General features: G+C 41.9%; 1 protein-coding gene across 4 annotated transcripts in view; it reads right to left on the bottom strand.

The window, feature by feature from the left end:
• The window catches only part of CHD6 (chromodomain helicase DNA binding protein 6), a 122,883-nt gene extending 113,234 nt beyond the window's left edge, over positions 1–9,649 (bottom strand). For all 4 annotated transcript variants that reach the window (XM_060772383.2, XM_067468134.1, XM_060772384.2 and 1 more), the window contains exon 1: positions 9,539–9,649. The gene's annotated coding sequence lies outside the window, so the exon portion shown is untranslated. The remainder of the gene's footprint in view (positions 1–9,538) is intronic.
• Positions 9,650–15,197: the final 5,548 nt, after the last annotated feature.

The raw sequence follows: 15,197 nt of genomic DNA, 5'->3' as shown, positions 1-15,197 counted from the left end.
CAAAAATACTGCTGATTCAGAAATGCACAAGATTTCTGGCTTCTTCCCTTAACATTGCAATACTTCATAAATGTAGTAATCTTTTTGCAACTAAAGTAAGTGTAAGCTGAAGCATTCAACACACATAGAAAAAATGTCTGTATCTTCTATATATATATATATAAATGCTCTGTGCGTAATGAGTACCTTAAAAACAAAAGAACCAATGAACAAAATCACACCAAATTTTGCAACAAAACGTCTCACAACACAAGGAGTGACCATCACTCAAAAAATATGATTTTGTCATTTGGGAGTTGTAGTTGCTGGGATTTATAGTTCACCTACAATCAAAGAGCATTCTGAACTCCATCAATGATATAATTGAACCAAACTTGCCACACAGGTCTCCCCTGGCCACAGAAAACACTAGAAGGGTTTGGTGGGCATTGACCTTGAGTTTTGGAGTTGTAGTTCACCTACATCTAGAGAGCACTGTGGACTCAAACAATGATGGATCTGGACCAAACTTGGCATGAATACTTAATATGCCCAAATATAAACACAAATGGAGTTTGGGGGAAAGAGACCTTGACATTTGGGAGTTGTCGTTAATGGGATTTATTATTCACCTACAATCAAGGAGCATTCCGGACCCCACCAACGATGGAATTGGGCCAAATATCCCACACAGAACCCCCATGACCAACAGAAAATACTGTGTTTTCTGGTGGTCTTTGGTGACCCTTTTGACACCCCCCGGTAACCCCCCCCCCGGGTCTTCCCGGGTTGAGAAATGCTGCCTTAAGGCCATCCAGTCCAATTCCCTTCACCAGTGCAAGAAAACATAATCAAAGTCCTCCTGACAAAGGGCCATCCAGTCATTCACACACACATATATGTATATGACAGATGCAGTATCAAAATTTGAAAGGGGCCCCTAAAGAAGGACAATGATATGTTGCATGTTCCAGAGTAGGCAAACCAGACAATCTCCACATCAACACTGGCAAAGAAACAGCAAGAAATACTGATTACCCACAAGCAGAAAGACATTACATATATTAGAAACCAAAACTTTCTCATTACTTTATTTTCCAGATCACCAGACTGGGCCACAGCAACTCATGGTAGAGGACCGCTAGTATATATATATATATAGACACGAAAAATATGATTAAAAAACTAATACTAAAACAATGACCTCTAGAAAAAAAACTAGGAACCACTATGACAGACAGCATCTAATTAGCCATTTAACAGTCAAAGAAACCTCCTGCACAGACCATTGTTGTGACCCAAGGATGAAAGAAAGAAAGTCTGAAAGGTATTTTTAAGCAGGAAATTCAAGGTGACGGAACTCTCTGTTCAGCAACTTAATCAACCAAACATCAACATCACAGACTTTTTCTAAAAATTATTTTCAAACCTTCAAAACATTAATTTACAGGTGAGACAGCAAGAAGATGACAAGGCAAAAGAAAAAGAATTAAATAATACTATAATGTTAAAATGATTCTTTCTCAGAAAAGTGCTACACAGTTCTACAAAAATAATAATAATAAATACTACATCTTATTTTTACTGACCACTGGGATGATTTCTGCAACATCATATTGAAATAAAAGAGGCATGTCTTTCATACAATCTTTCAGTTATCAGGTTATAGGACTCTCTAGCAAACATACTTTTGTATAACATGTTGAAACAAGGTACAGTGGCAAAAGTATGAACTATACACACTTTAATTATACACTGCATGACATGACAACAAATAAATACATTTTATACTTCAAAAGTCTAAGTTAGACCACTTTTCATTCAAAAAGACAAATCAGACCACAGTATCTTAATAATTACAGTCTGGTTACTGTTTAATTGTTCAATGGTGGGTCAACACATGTGTAAATTCCGCTAATTTCATTGATCCCTTCTAGTTGGGACTACTAAAATGATTGATACTAAAAATTAAGACACAATTAGCACCCTGGAAGTCTTTCCAGATATACTGTTGTGCCAATTTGAAACAGTATACCATACTGATCATCTGAACAGTAAAGTAGTATTGACATTTAAAAACACTGCTCCCTTTGTAAAATCACTGAGTGATTAATCGACATGACATTATGTTAAACATCAAAAACTTAACACTGTATCTCAAAAGTTCACATAGGCCAGAAAAAATGAGATTTCTCAGTTACAGCTCTTCAAATTATGCAATTCCCTCCTCTGAGAATTTCAGTCAGCCCCTTTATTTGAAAAACTTCTGCTTAACTATTAAAACATTTTCTCTTTCCTAAATTCTTTGATCAAATATGAACCATTTAATCACCTTATAATAAATTTACCAACTACTGAATTAGCTCTCTATTTGTTATGGCACTAAGTTATTATTTCACAATTTAGTATTTTGCACTATGTTTTTCATTGCTATGTTTGAATTGCAATGTTTTCAAATAATTTTAAAAACCACATAGGATTTTTGTTTTGTTTGTTTTTTTCAGAAGGTTTACCATTGGAAGCCGGGGGGGGGGGGGTAGGGGGGTGGTTTTGATGGCTAATCTGGAAGCCAGGAATTATTTAATTGTCATATTCATTAAACTCATGAAACCAATTTTCTAGGTATAGAAGAAATTTAGAACATAACAATACAACTAAATTCCAAATAAAACATTAAAATCTAGAATACCATTTAATCCAGATAAAAACAACACCACTGTTATTAACATCTGTCAAGTCATTTTCAATTTATGGTATACCATACTAGAACCAAAAGAAGAACAATGTAGAAATCAGTCAGGCCACCCAAAAGAAAGTATTCAGTACAATCCCAAACCATCCTTCACAGGGGAAAACAAGTGCTGTCAATCAAGTCTGCCTTTCTATTGTAGTATGAACAGAGAATATTTGTTTGTACAGCAAAATTCAGACTTTCAAACATGCAGAGGAAAAACAATTGCCATTTGATTAATTGTGCAAATAGACTTTCAGTAGCTTGAAATGGCAAGAGGATTCAACCTTTCCCCATTAAATATGTTCTCATCTATTAAAACTCAAGTACAAATGTCTGCAGCCTCAATTTCTATATCTATTTTTCTTCATATTTGGTACTTTTTATCTAATGCCCTATTTTGCAAATTTCAAAACTTTTGAGGAACACAGCTCTTATAGACATTTTCAATATGTTAATTCAGTGTTTTCCAGACTTTGGTCTTCCAAGTCCCAGGATTCCAGGGTCATTGACAATGGTATGAGCTGAAGTTCAAAACATCATGGAAGACTCAAGTTTGGGAAGCAGTATGTTACTTGGTTAATTAAGCAGCAGGAATACATCAAATAAACATTTCCAAAATGAAATAGGAAACTAAAAACTTTTCACTGGAGAAGAATAGACAGGAAAATATTTCTGCTATCCAAAGGAAATAATCAGATAATGAAGAATATACATGTGAATGATGTTTGTTAACAAAAATCTCACATCAGAAATGGACAGCCCTCCATCACCAACCATCCCTAGTGTGCAGCACTTTAAAGATATGACACAAGCAGCACCCCTTGAGATCTGTTCAGTTACTAAAGGTCCCACTAGAATGACTATCTAGAACAGGCCTAAACCTGTGTTCTTCCAGGTGTTTTAGTCCCCATCTTCCAGAAGCCCTAATCAGCTTGTCCAATGGTCACAAATTCTGGTAGTTGAAGTACAAAACACCTAGAGGACTGCATGTTGTGCAGGGACATTACATTCAATTCCTATTTTATACTATAAATCACACTTGCTCAAACTTTCCCTACACTGCAAGTCAGCTAGCTTTGGAGCTTTGAAACTATCCTTTGGAGCACTCAATAAAAAGTCATCACTAACACTATTCCTCATTTGGGACACACTACAATCAAAATGGACAGCCAGCATTGCGTAGTTTGAGTGCTGAACTACAACTCTGGAGACTAGGATTCAAATTCCCATTCAACCATGAAAACCCACACTCTATCAGCCTTAGAGTAAGGCAAAGACAACATCCCTCTGAACAAACCTTACCAAGAAAACCCCATGATAGAATTGCCTTAGGATTGCCCTAAGCTGGGAACAACTTAAATGCATACAATAGTCAAAATGACAGCAGGGTGTTTGTATTTTAAAATGCTAGCAACACCCTATAGCTGTTATTCTGTGCACACTTATCTCTGTAAACCCAACTAAACATAGTGGGACTTGCTTCCGAATAAACATACAGAACTGAACTCCATGTGAGTCATTTGAATAAAATCACAATAAAATCAATAAAATAATTCTAAATAAATGACAGTCTAGAAGTATAAACTGTAAGTAAATGTCACATGAATAAAGGAAGACACCTCTGGGTTTGATAAAATGGTGCAGATATGTTTTTTAAAAAAATCCAAAAATTATGATGTCACATTCAGAATATCTGCTTGGAATATCAGATTAAAATTTCTGTAACGTCATCAAAGCTCATAATTTACTGTTACACTCAGAGCAACAGCCAATGCCATGCAGTTGGTACAACTAAAATTTAATTTTCATGGAGGTGAATAATCTGCCTCTGAGCTGTGCCACTTCAGACAGCAGATCACAATAATAAATGGTTCCCCAATATAAAGAAATGTCTCCACAGAGAGGAAGCAATATCACCAAAAAGGAATTTTATCTTGTCCAGGAACAAAGTTTACAAGTACCATAAAAATGTGCTTCAATCTATGAAACAAAATATTAAGTAATGAAAAAAAACATTAAAAAGGTATGACGAAAGTGTAAACATTGGGCTACAATTCCAATTGTTCCTCACAAATGACTACGTTTACTGAGACTACTGAGAGTTGCGGTCCAACAATGTCACATGTTCCCCATACTCACTCTGCACAGGCTAGTCAATATTTATTATTTCTTTACATATTCATTCCCGATTTCCTCCAAGCTGCTCATATATTTATTACTAACACCGATCTATAACAATGCTGTGAGGTTTGTTGATTAGTCCAATCCAGTCAAAGATTTTTATACATTACACCACACATACTGCCTCTCAATATTACTCCTACAAGAGTTGACCATAAAAAATAAAGGTCTCATTAGTCTCAGATCAGTTCCTAATTTTATTTAAAGTTAAGAACAATTGTCAGAAATATAAATCAATACAAAGAAAAATGCTTACTATTGATTTTAAAAACATAGCAACCACATATGATTTATTTTTCACCCTTCCATTCCATTTGCAAGTATGCAGGTTTCCTTCTGACTTCTTACAGAAGTTAGACCTATTGATCAATACTAAGAAATCTATTCTGATTACCAATAAAAGTCGTTGTTACAAGACATAAAAATATTTCCAAAATAAGCAGTCAAAATGATGAGCATTAAAACTATGCAACATGACTATAAATTTGCTACTAGATAACACCAACAGAATGAATGAGATGTGGCTTTTCTCATGCCTTTTCTATTTTGACTACCACTGCAAAGTCACAAAAGATCTGTGTCTGCTCTGCTCATAAGAGGAGAGGAGGAATGGATCAGCTAACAGGGATGTTAATTTTGTGCACATCTGCTTTTACAGCGCAGAAAACCTTGCTCATTAATTGCTTTCATTAGTAGATTTCACTTGTGGTTTATAATCAGTTTAGGGATAAAAGAAGCTCTTAGGTGCCCTAGGACAAAAACCCTGAAAATTATATTCTGGATTTCAAATTAACAAATATTACTAACTGCATTGTGACAATACAAATCTGTGATAGGAACTGATACAATACTGAAGGAAGTATAAAATGCCACCAAATCAGCACTGTTCATGTTTTGACTGAAAGGTACCAGAGCTGGTTTTCATATCTCCAATGTTTTCAAATATCTCTGATAGCATTACTAATACATGTACAGAGATACATGCCCATTCTGTTGTTTACAAATTTAATACACCATGCAGAACCCAAAAGGTTTTTTAGAAAACAATTAAACAAGGATGGGTTGGGTTTCCAACTTGAATGTGTCCAGAGAAGTATGACCAAAATGATCAGAAGTCTGGAAGCCAAGTACTACGAAGAATGGTTTAGGGTATATTTAGCCTGGAGAAGAGAAGGTCAAGAGGGGACGTAATAGCCATGTTGAAGTATTTGAAAGGATGTCACATTGAAAAGGGGCAAGCTTTTTTTTCTGTTGCTCTGGAGCCTAAGGGCCCTTCCACACAGCTGAATAAAATCCCACATTATTTGCTTTGAACTGGACTATATGACAGTGTGGACTTAGATAACCCAGTTCAAAGCAGATATTGTGAGTTATTCTGCCTTAATATTCTGAGTTATAGGGCTGTGCGGAAGGGCCCTGGGTTATATGGCTGTGTGGAAAGGAACTAGGACACAGAGCAAGAGATTCAAATTGCAGGACATCATTAGGAAGAACTTCCTGATGGTAAGAGCTTTTCAGCAATGGGATCTGATGCCTGGGGGTGTGTCCGTTTTCCCTCAATGGAGGTTTTTAAACAGAAGCTTGATGGCCATCTATTGGGAGTGCTTTGATTGGGCATTCTGCCGGCACACGGGTTTAACCCATTACGCCAATGGGGGCGCCTATGCAACGTGACTATAAATTTGCAACTAGACAACAGCAACAGAATGAATGAGATGCGGCTCTTATCGTGCCTTTTCTATTTTGACTACTACTGCAAAGTCACAAAAGATCTGTATCTGCTCTGCCCATGAGAGAAGAGAAATGGATCAGCTAGCAGGGAGTTGGAGTCCAAAACACCTGGAGATCGGAAACTTGTCCAAGCCTGCTATAGTGCTTCTCTTAAACAACAGTTTTGCATTCTTAACATCGAGGCTTACAATAAAAAAAGAGGCAAGAAAAATGCTTTGATTGGGCATTCCTGCATGGAGTCGGACTGGATGGCAACAGGGGTCTTGTTCCAACTCCATGGTTCTATGAATCCAAAGACCACCATCCCCAGGCTATGGGAATTACTGCGTGACAGAATGGGGTCGGACTGGATGGTAACTGGGGTCTTGTTCCAACTCTAGGACCCCAAAGACCACCAGCCCCAGTCTTGTGACAGAATGGGATTGGACTGGATGGCAACTGGGGTCTTGTTACAACTTTGTGATTCTATGAATCCAAAGAACACCAGCACAGGCTATGAGTATTACTGTGTGACAGAATGGGGTCAGACTGGATGGCAACTGGGGTCTTGTTCCAACTCCGTGATTCTATGAATCCAAAGACCTCCAGCACAGGCATTACTGTGTGACAGAATGTGGTCAGAATGGATGGTAACTGGGGTCTTGTTCCAACTCCATAATTCTATGAATCCAAAGACCACCAGCCCCAGGCTATGGGCATTACTGTGTGACAGAATGTGGTTGAAATGGATGGCAACTGGGGGTCTTGTTCCAACTCCATGATTCTATGAATCCAAAGACCACCAGCCCCAGGCTATGGGCATTACTGTGTGACAGAATGTGGTCGGAATGGATGGCAACTGGGGTCTTGTTCCAACTATATGAATCCAAAGACCACCAGCCCAAATCTAGTGACAGAATGGGGTCGGACTGAATGGCAACTGGAGTCTTGTTCAAACTCCATGATTCTATGAATTCAAAGACCACCAGCCCCAAGCTATGAGCATTACTGTGTGACAAAATAGGGTCAGACTGGATGGCAACTGGGATCTTGTTCCAACTCTATGACCCAAAAGACCACCAGCCCCAGTCTTGTGACAGAATGGGGTTGGACTGGATGGCAACTGGGATCTTGTTCCAACTCCATGATTCTATGAATCCAAAGACCACCAGCACTGGCTATGATCTTTACTGCGTGACACAATGGGGTCGGGACTGGGTGGTAAGCGGGGTCTTGTTCCAACTCTATGAATCCAAAGACCACCAGCCCTAGCTAGTGACAGAATTGGGTTGGACTAGATGGCAACTGTAGTCTTGTTCCAACTCCATGATTCTATGAATCCAAACATCAGCAACCAAAGGCTATGGGCATTACTGCGTGACAGAATGGGGTTGGGACTGGGTGGCAAGCAAGGTCTTATTCCAACTCTATGAATCCAAAGACCACCAGCCCTTGACTAGTGACAGAATAGGGTTGGACTAGAAGGCAACTGTAGTCTTGTTCCAACTTCATGATTCTATGAATCCAAAGACCACCAGCCCCTAGCTAGTGACAGAATGGGGTTGGACTGGATGGCAACTGTAGTCTTGTTCCAACTCCACGATTCTATTAATCCAAAGACCACCAGCACTGGCTATGATCATTACTGCGTGACACAATGGGGTCGGGACTGGGTGGCAAGCAGGGTCTTGTTCCAACTCTATGAATCCAAAGACCACCAGCCATTGACTAGTGACAGAATAGGGTTGGACCAGAAGGCAACTGTAGTCTTGTTCCAACTTCATGATTCTATGAATCCAAAGACCACCAGCCCCAGGCTATGGGCATTACTGTGTGACAGAATAGGGTCAGACTGGATGGCAACTGGGATCTTGTTCCAACTCTATGAATCCAAAGATCACCAGCCCCTAGCTAGTGACAGAATGGGGTTGGACTAGATGGCAACTGTAGTCTTGTTCCAACTCCATGATTCTATGAATCCAAAGACCACCAGCACAGGCTATGAGCATTACTGCATGACACAATGGGGTTGGGACTGGATGGCAAGCGGGGTCTTGTTCCAACTCTATGAATCCAAAGACCACCAGCCCTTGACTAGTGACAGAATGGGGTCGGACTAGTTTTGTTCCAACTCTATGAATCCATAGAATACCAGCCTCAGACTAGTAGGGATGCTTTGCAGGATTCCTAAATGGCCTTTGGGGTTTCCTTCCAACTCTACCCTCTTCTCTTTCATTTCTCGAATTGCACCAAACTTGGTCATGGTTGCAGGAATGCACATGACTCACAGGCCTGTATTGGGGATGGATCTGCATTAGAGGCAGGTGGGCTGGACTGGCTGCGTGTGTGAGAGGGAGGGGGGTTAGGGAAGGGAAGAGAGAGCAAACTGCAGTGCCTGCCCACTGTTTTGGCTGGGGGGCGAGCGGGAGGAGGCGCCCTCCAACCCTGGATGGGGCTCCCCTGGGCCCATAAGGGCCCAGGGGAGCCCCATCCAGGGTAGGAGGGCGCCTCCTCCCGCTCGCCCCCCAGCCAAAACAGTGGGCAGGCAAAGGGAACTTTCAAGGGGAGAGAGAGCCACATCCAACGCCTCCACAGAAGAGGCGGAGCCACAGCTCACCTTCCCTACCACCTCTCCTCCCTCCCTCTGCCCCTTGGGCTCCACAACTCCCACCAAGGGCAGCCTACGCAGCACTCCCCCACCCCCTCCTCCCAAGGACGGCCTCCCCAACGCCATGACAGTGTCTCAGGGAGGCCAAGCCCCCTCCCCGCAAAGAGCCTGGCCCGCCCGCCTCCCTCCCTTCCTTCCTTCCTGGCCGAGGCGGCCACCCACTTCATTCATCCCTTTCCCCAGGCCTGTCTACACACACTCCCCACCCGCAGCCCTTTCCCCAGTCGACTCCCCTGGCCAATAAATAAGTTCAGAGCCCAACTTACCTAAAATGGCTCCTGCAGCAGCCAAAATACAAACAGCTATTATTTGGTGAAGTTTAGCCCCAGACACCCCTGCAAGGACAGCCTAGCCTCGGCGCAGGCACGCCCCCGCTGCTTATGGGATTGGCCGGCGGAATCCCCCCGGCGTTCGCGATTGGAGGGGAGGCGCGTCACTCACGGGCAGCCCCGCTCCAAGCTTGGCTGCGGCGCGCTGCTTGCCAGCTCCATTGTGCTCCTATTTGCATTGATGTGATGATCGAGGCTCGGATTGGCTGCGGCTTCGTCGTGTCCGTCCCCCCCCCCGTATCCCCCCTCCCAACAATTCCTTGAGGTTCTCCGTATCCGCAGCCCCTCTGCCTCTCTCTCTCTCTCTTTCAAGGCCCCTCCTTTTCTCCCCCCAACTCTGTTACCTCAGGCAACTTTCTCAAGGGCGAAAGAGAGCTCTTCTCTCCCACCACACACACACACATTAGCGTCCTTTTCTTATTTTTTTACTTCAGTATTTTTTTTTTTCAAAAGGAAGGGGGGGAGTTCTCCCCCTTTACATTCCACGTCTTTGCTCGCTTTTCGTTTCCCGGATGTGAAATTTCCTGCATTTAAAGCTCAGTGTCTGGAGGTGGGACACGCAAGCCCTCCACGCAGGACGCTGCGGCGCTTTGCTGTCGTGCCTAGGAAGAGAAAGGGACACATAGTCCTCCGGGGGATGTCAAGTCCCCTTGGTTGAAAGGGCTCCAAGCTGGAGAGACAGAGACAGACTCTTCCTTCCCCCTCATACTTCACCCTCCCAAAATATTCCCTCAACTAAACCTTAATGGAAGCACTTTTTGATTTTTCTCACTGGTTTCAGTCTCATTCCATTCCTGCCTGACTATTGTGCACACCTGAAATCCCACTTCAACATTGGTACTACCACACAGAGAGGGAAAGTACAGAATTTTACCTCAGAAACCACATCCTTTCCCCCCCTCTCTCACTAGTTTTAATATTATTTCACTCCTCCTGAGGTAGTTCTGCCTGCACCTAGAATGCCACTTCAATGACACAGATTTCTAGGAGGGAGAGTACAAAATTTTACCTCAGAAACCACCATGTTTTCCTTCCCACAATCTACTTTTCTCTCACACACTGGTTTTAGCATGATTTCACTTGTGCACCTGAAACGCCACTCAAAAACTAGTTATATGACACGTATTTCTCGAAGGAATAGAATTTTATCTCAGAAACCACCGCATTCTCCTTCCCACATCCTTTCTCACTGATTTCATTTGTGTGTGCACCTGAAACGCCATTCAAAAACTAGTTATAGGACACATATTTCTCGAAGGAACAGAATTTTACCTCAGAAACCACCACGTTTTCCTTCCCACAATCTACTTTTCTCTCTCACACTGGTTTTAGCATGATTTCACTTGTGCACCTGAAACGCCGCTCAAAAACTAGTTATATGACACGTATTTCTCGAAGGAATAGAATTTTATCTCAGAAACCACCGCGTTCTCCTTCCCACATCCTTTCTCACTGATTTCATTTGTGTGTGCACCTGAAACACCATTCAAAAACTAGTTATAGGACACATATTTCTCGAAGGAACAGAATTTTACCTCAGAAACCACCACGTTTTCCTTCCCACAACCTATTTTTCTCTCTCACACTGGTTTTAGCGTGATTTCACTTGTGTGTGCACCTGAAACGCCACTCAAAAACTAGTTATATGACACGTATTTCTCGAAGGAATAGAATTTTATCTCAGAAACCACCGCGTTCTCCTTCCCACATCCTTTCTCACTGATTTCATTTGTGTGTGCACCTGAAACGCCATTCAAAAACTAGTTATAGGACACATATTTCTCGAACAGAATTTTACCTCAGAAACCACGTTTTCCTTCCCACAACCTATTTTTCTCTCTCACACTGGTTTTAGCGTGATTTCACTTGTGTGTGCACCTGAAACGCCACTCAAAAACTAGTTATATGACATGTATTTCTCGAAGGAATAGAATTTTACCTCAGAAACCACCGCGTTCTTCCCACATCCTTTCTCACTGATTTCATTTGTGTGTGCACCTGAAACGCCATTCAAAAACTAGTTATATGACAGATATTTCTCGAAGGAACAGAATTTTACCTCAGAAACCACCGCGTTCTCCTTCCCACATCCTTTCTCACTGGTTTTAGCATGATTTCATTTGTGTGTGCACCTGAAACACCATTCAAAACTATTTATATGACACGTATTTCTCGAAGGAACACAATTTTAACTCACAGATCAGTGGGTTCCCATTCCCACATCCTCTCTCACACACACTGGTTTTAGTGTGATTTCACTTGTGTATGCACCTGAAACGCCACTCAAAAACTAGTTATATGACACGTATTTCTCAAAGGAACATTATTTTACCTCAGAAACCATCGCGTTCTCCTTCCCACATCCTCTCTCTCTCTCTCACTGGTTTTAGTGTGATTTCACTTAGTGGCCAGAAAATGCCACTCCAAAACTAGTTATATGAAATAAAGCAATTTAGGGCAGTTTGAAGATAGTGAGATCTGGACTGCAGATAGCAAAACCCACATCGTGGACACCAAGACCCATTAAGTAGGTGACCGGCACCAGCTGCAGGCCACCTGTGGATCCATGCCTGGCAAGACCAAGAAGCTACAATCCCAGTGTTTCCCAATCAAAAGATCTAACCAGTTGAAGAAGAAAGCCACTGAGGTATTTTGTTTCGATCCAGATGGAATGATGACAGCTCATGGTAAGCCGCTAAACGCAGTGGTTCTCAACCTGTGGGTCCCCAGGTGTTTTGGCCTACAACTCCCAGAAATCCTAGGCAGTTTACCAGCTTTTAGGATTTCTGGGAGTTGGAAGCCAAAACATCTGGAGACCCACAGGTTGAGAACCACTGTGCTAAAGGAAGCTGAGATGCTTCATACAAGCAACACATACATTTTTATACAATGAAATCCTTTGTATTTCCCGCTCACATGCCAGCCAGAGCCAGCTTCACGCTGATTGGCAGAGCCGGCCTTGATGTCACGGCCAGCTGGGTCCACCAGCCAATCAAAGAGCGTTCCCCATTTCCAATGCAGATTTCTGCTCTCCAATGACTGATGGAGAAGGATGACCAGCTGGATAAAGGAATGTAAAGTGTCTTGAGAGGATTACCATGTCCTATCATTGGGACAAAGAAAGGAGGGCATCTGGGTCCCATGGGTTTTATTGTAATGCATCATGAGTCCTCAGTGAATGAGTCTAATGCCTCCGGTGCTAGAACCCACTGAGTCCAACAGCAGAATATTGTCCATGATGTCAGGATTATTATTTCCCTGCTCCTTGGAAAGAGGAATTGGCCTTGTAGGTGACTGGGGCAGGACCTCCTGGCGTAATGGAGGAGTGCTGGGTAATTAATGTTTCTTTTATGTCCAGGTGACTGTGACAAAGGGCGGGCGGGCAGTCCAGCTTATAGATCTTGTTGTCCTTTGCACAGTTGGAGTTATGGGGATCAATATAGTTATACAGATGTCTGAGAAGGGGAGTACATAATTTAACTTAGAAACCACTGATCCACACACACACATCCTTCATATTCAGACTGTGGTTTTTGAGGAATATGGAACACACTGAAATGGCAGGGATTTAATATTCCAAACATTGATATACAGATAATGGGTCACTGAACTAAACTGGGCTCTGTAGACCAATGGGTATTCTACGACAAACTTCAGAAGAGCTGAAAATCCAATAACAAGCCATGAAAGTAAGGATAAAGATCTACCTAGAGGAAAAGTATTCTTTCCATAGACCACATAGGGAACCACTGACCACATAGAGATGCTGATGAAAAAACACAACCTACAAACAATCTACAGACCCACCAATAAAATTCAAATGCTAGGTTCAGCAAAGGAAAGAGGGATCCTCTAATCACTGCAGGAGACCACTGTTTACCATGCAGCTGTGGACGAGTCTATTCAGGGACCACCAAACGCAGCTCTCAAACACGAATCAAATAACATGAAAGGCACTGCAGACTAATTCAACCAAGGACGTCAGCTATAGCAAAGCCCTTGATGAACCTACCTGGACACAGCATATTATTTGAGAACACAGAAATTCTAGACCACTCTGACAACCATTATGTCAGATAATACAGAGGAGTAATTGAAATCCACAAGCACATGGACAATTTCAACAGAAAGGAGGAAACCATGAAAATGAACAAAATCTGGTTACAGGTATTGAAAAACACCAGAATCAAGACAGTAAATAAAATAAATCACTCAGAAATGGGAACTCCTGACAGCAAACAAGCAAGTACCAGTTAACACCTCCCAAGCAAAGGATACCTCCAGGGCAACAGAAGCAAAGCTACCTCTATGCAGATACCCTCACTGATTGACTTTGCAGCTTCGTGGCTATTAAATGCTATTCAAGCCGGCTAATTGCAACATTCACACTTGTTTCAAACAGACAAGGGTTCTTTCTCTGATCGTGGACATTTCTCAAAGATACACACACAAACTCCATTTACTTCACCTCCAACAGAGCCCCCGGTGGCCCAGTGGGTTAAAGTCCTGTGCCGGCAGGACTGAAGACCGACAGGTTGCAGGTTCGAATCCAGGGGGAGGCAGATGAGCTCCCTTTATCAGCTTCAGCTCCTCATGCGAGGACATGAGAGAAGCCTCCCACAAGGATGATAAAACATCAAAATCATCCGGGCGTCCCCTGGGCAACGTCCTTGCAGACGGCAAATTCTCTAACAACAGGATGCTCCTGACACGACACAAAACAAAAAAAAAAACTCCAACAGAAACTTTGAAGATGCCAGCCAGAGATGCAGGCAAAACTTGAGGAGAGAATGCTGCTGGAATATGGCCATACAGTCCAAAAAATGCACAGCAATCCAGTTATTACATATAGTTGGGATGAAGGTATTGAGGATTTGCTTTTCAGTTGTACGGGTACAATAAAACATGGAGAGATAGCTAATATCACATAAGAAAAAAAATCAGGATGACCTTAATTTACCTTATTCGTGGTGTGGTGATTGCCAATGGGTCCATGGTGGGCTGAATGGTTGGGCTCCAGTGCACACAAAGGATTAATCCAATGTACATGATATGAGCTTGAACGTGATGACCACTTCCATGGGTATTGTAAGGGTGAGGCTGGCTTTGGGAGAAACAGCAGAAATGTTCTTACACTAATAAAATAAAAGTATTATGATCATTTTACCAAGATACTTTCAGAATGCAATGTAAGATAGAATATTATAGAGCATAGAAATATAGCTTGCAAAAGTTGAGGGAAAATGCAGAGTAGGAGGGATTGGCCTGTTTTCACACTCTTTATTGTTGCTGAAGTATTGCTTCTTATTTGTATTTTTTTAAATGGGTTTCAGCTTCTAGTTTTTCCCTTTTCAGCTAGTTCCTGACTGTTAATCTATGTGGCCTCAAATTGATTTGGGTTTGAATCAGCCAGTTCCTGTTCTAAAGGGAATACTTCTGACTTTCTTTTTTCATCCACTAGAATTGCTCATTAACTTTTTAAAGTTACGCATAACAAGAGATTGCCTTTTTGGTCTATTTACTTGACTCAACTAAAACTCTTTGGCATGCTTCAAGAAACGGAATGCTATGGAATACTGGGAGTTGTAGTTTTACA

This window comes from Anolis sagrei, chromosome 4, assembly GCF_037176765.1.
Source record: "Anolis sagrei isolate rAnoSag1 chromosome 4, rAnoSag1.mat, whole genome shotgun sequence".
In the NCBI taxonomy this organism is placed as follows: domain Eukaryota; kingdom Metazoa; phylum Chordata; class Lepidosauria; order Squamata; family Dactyloidae; genus Anolis; species Anolis sagrei.
Note: the sequence above shows the minus strand (reverse complement) of the source record. Positions and strands in the feature narration are given on the sequence as shown.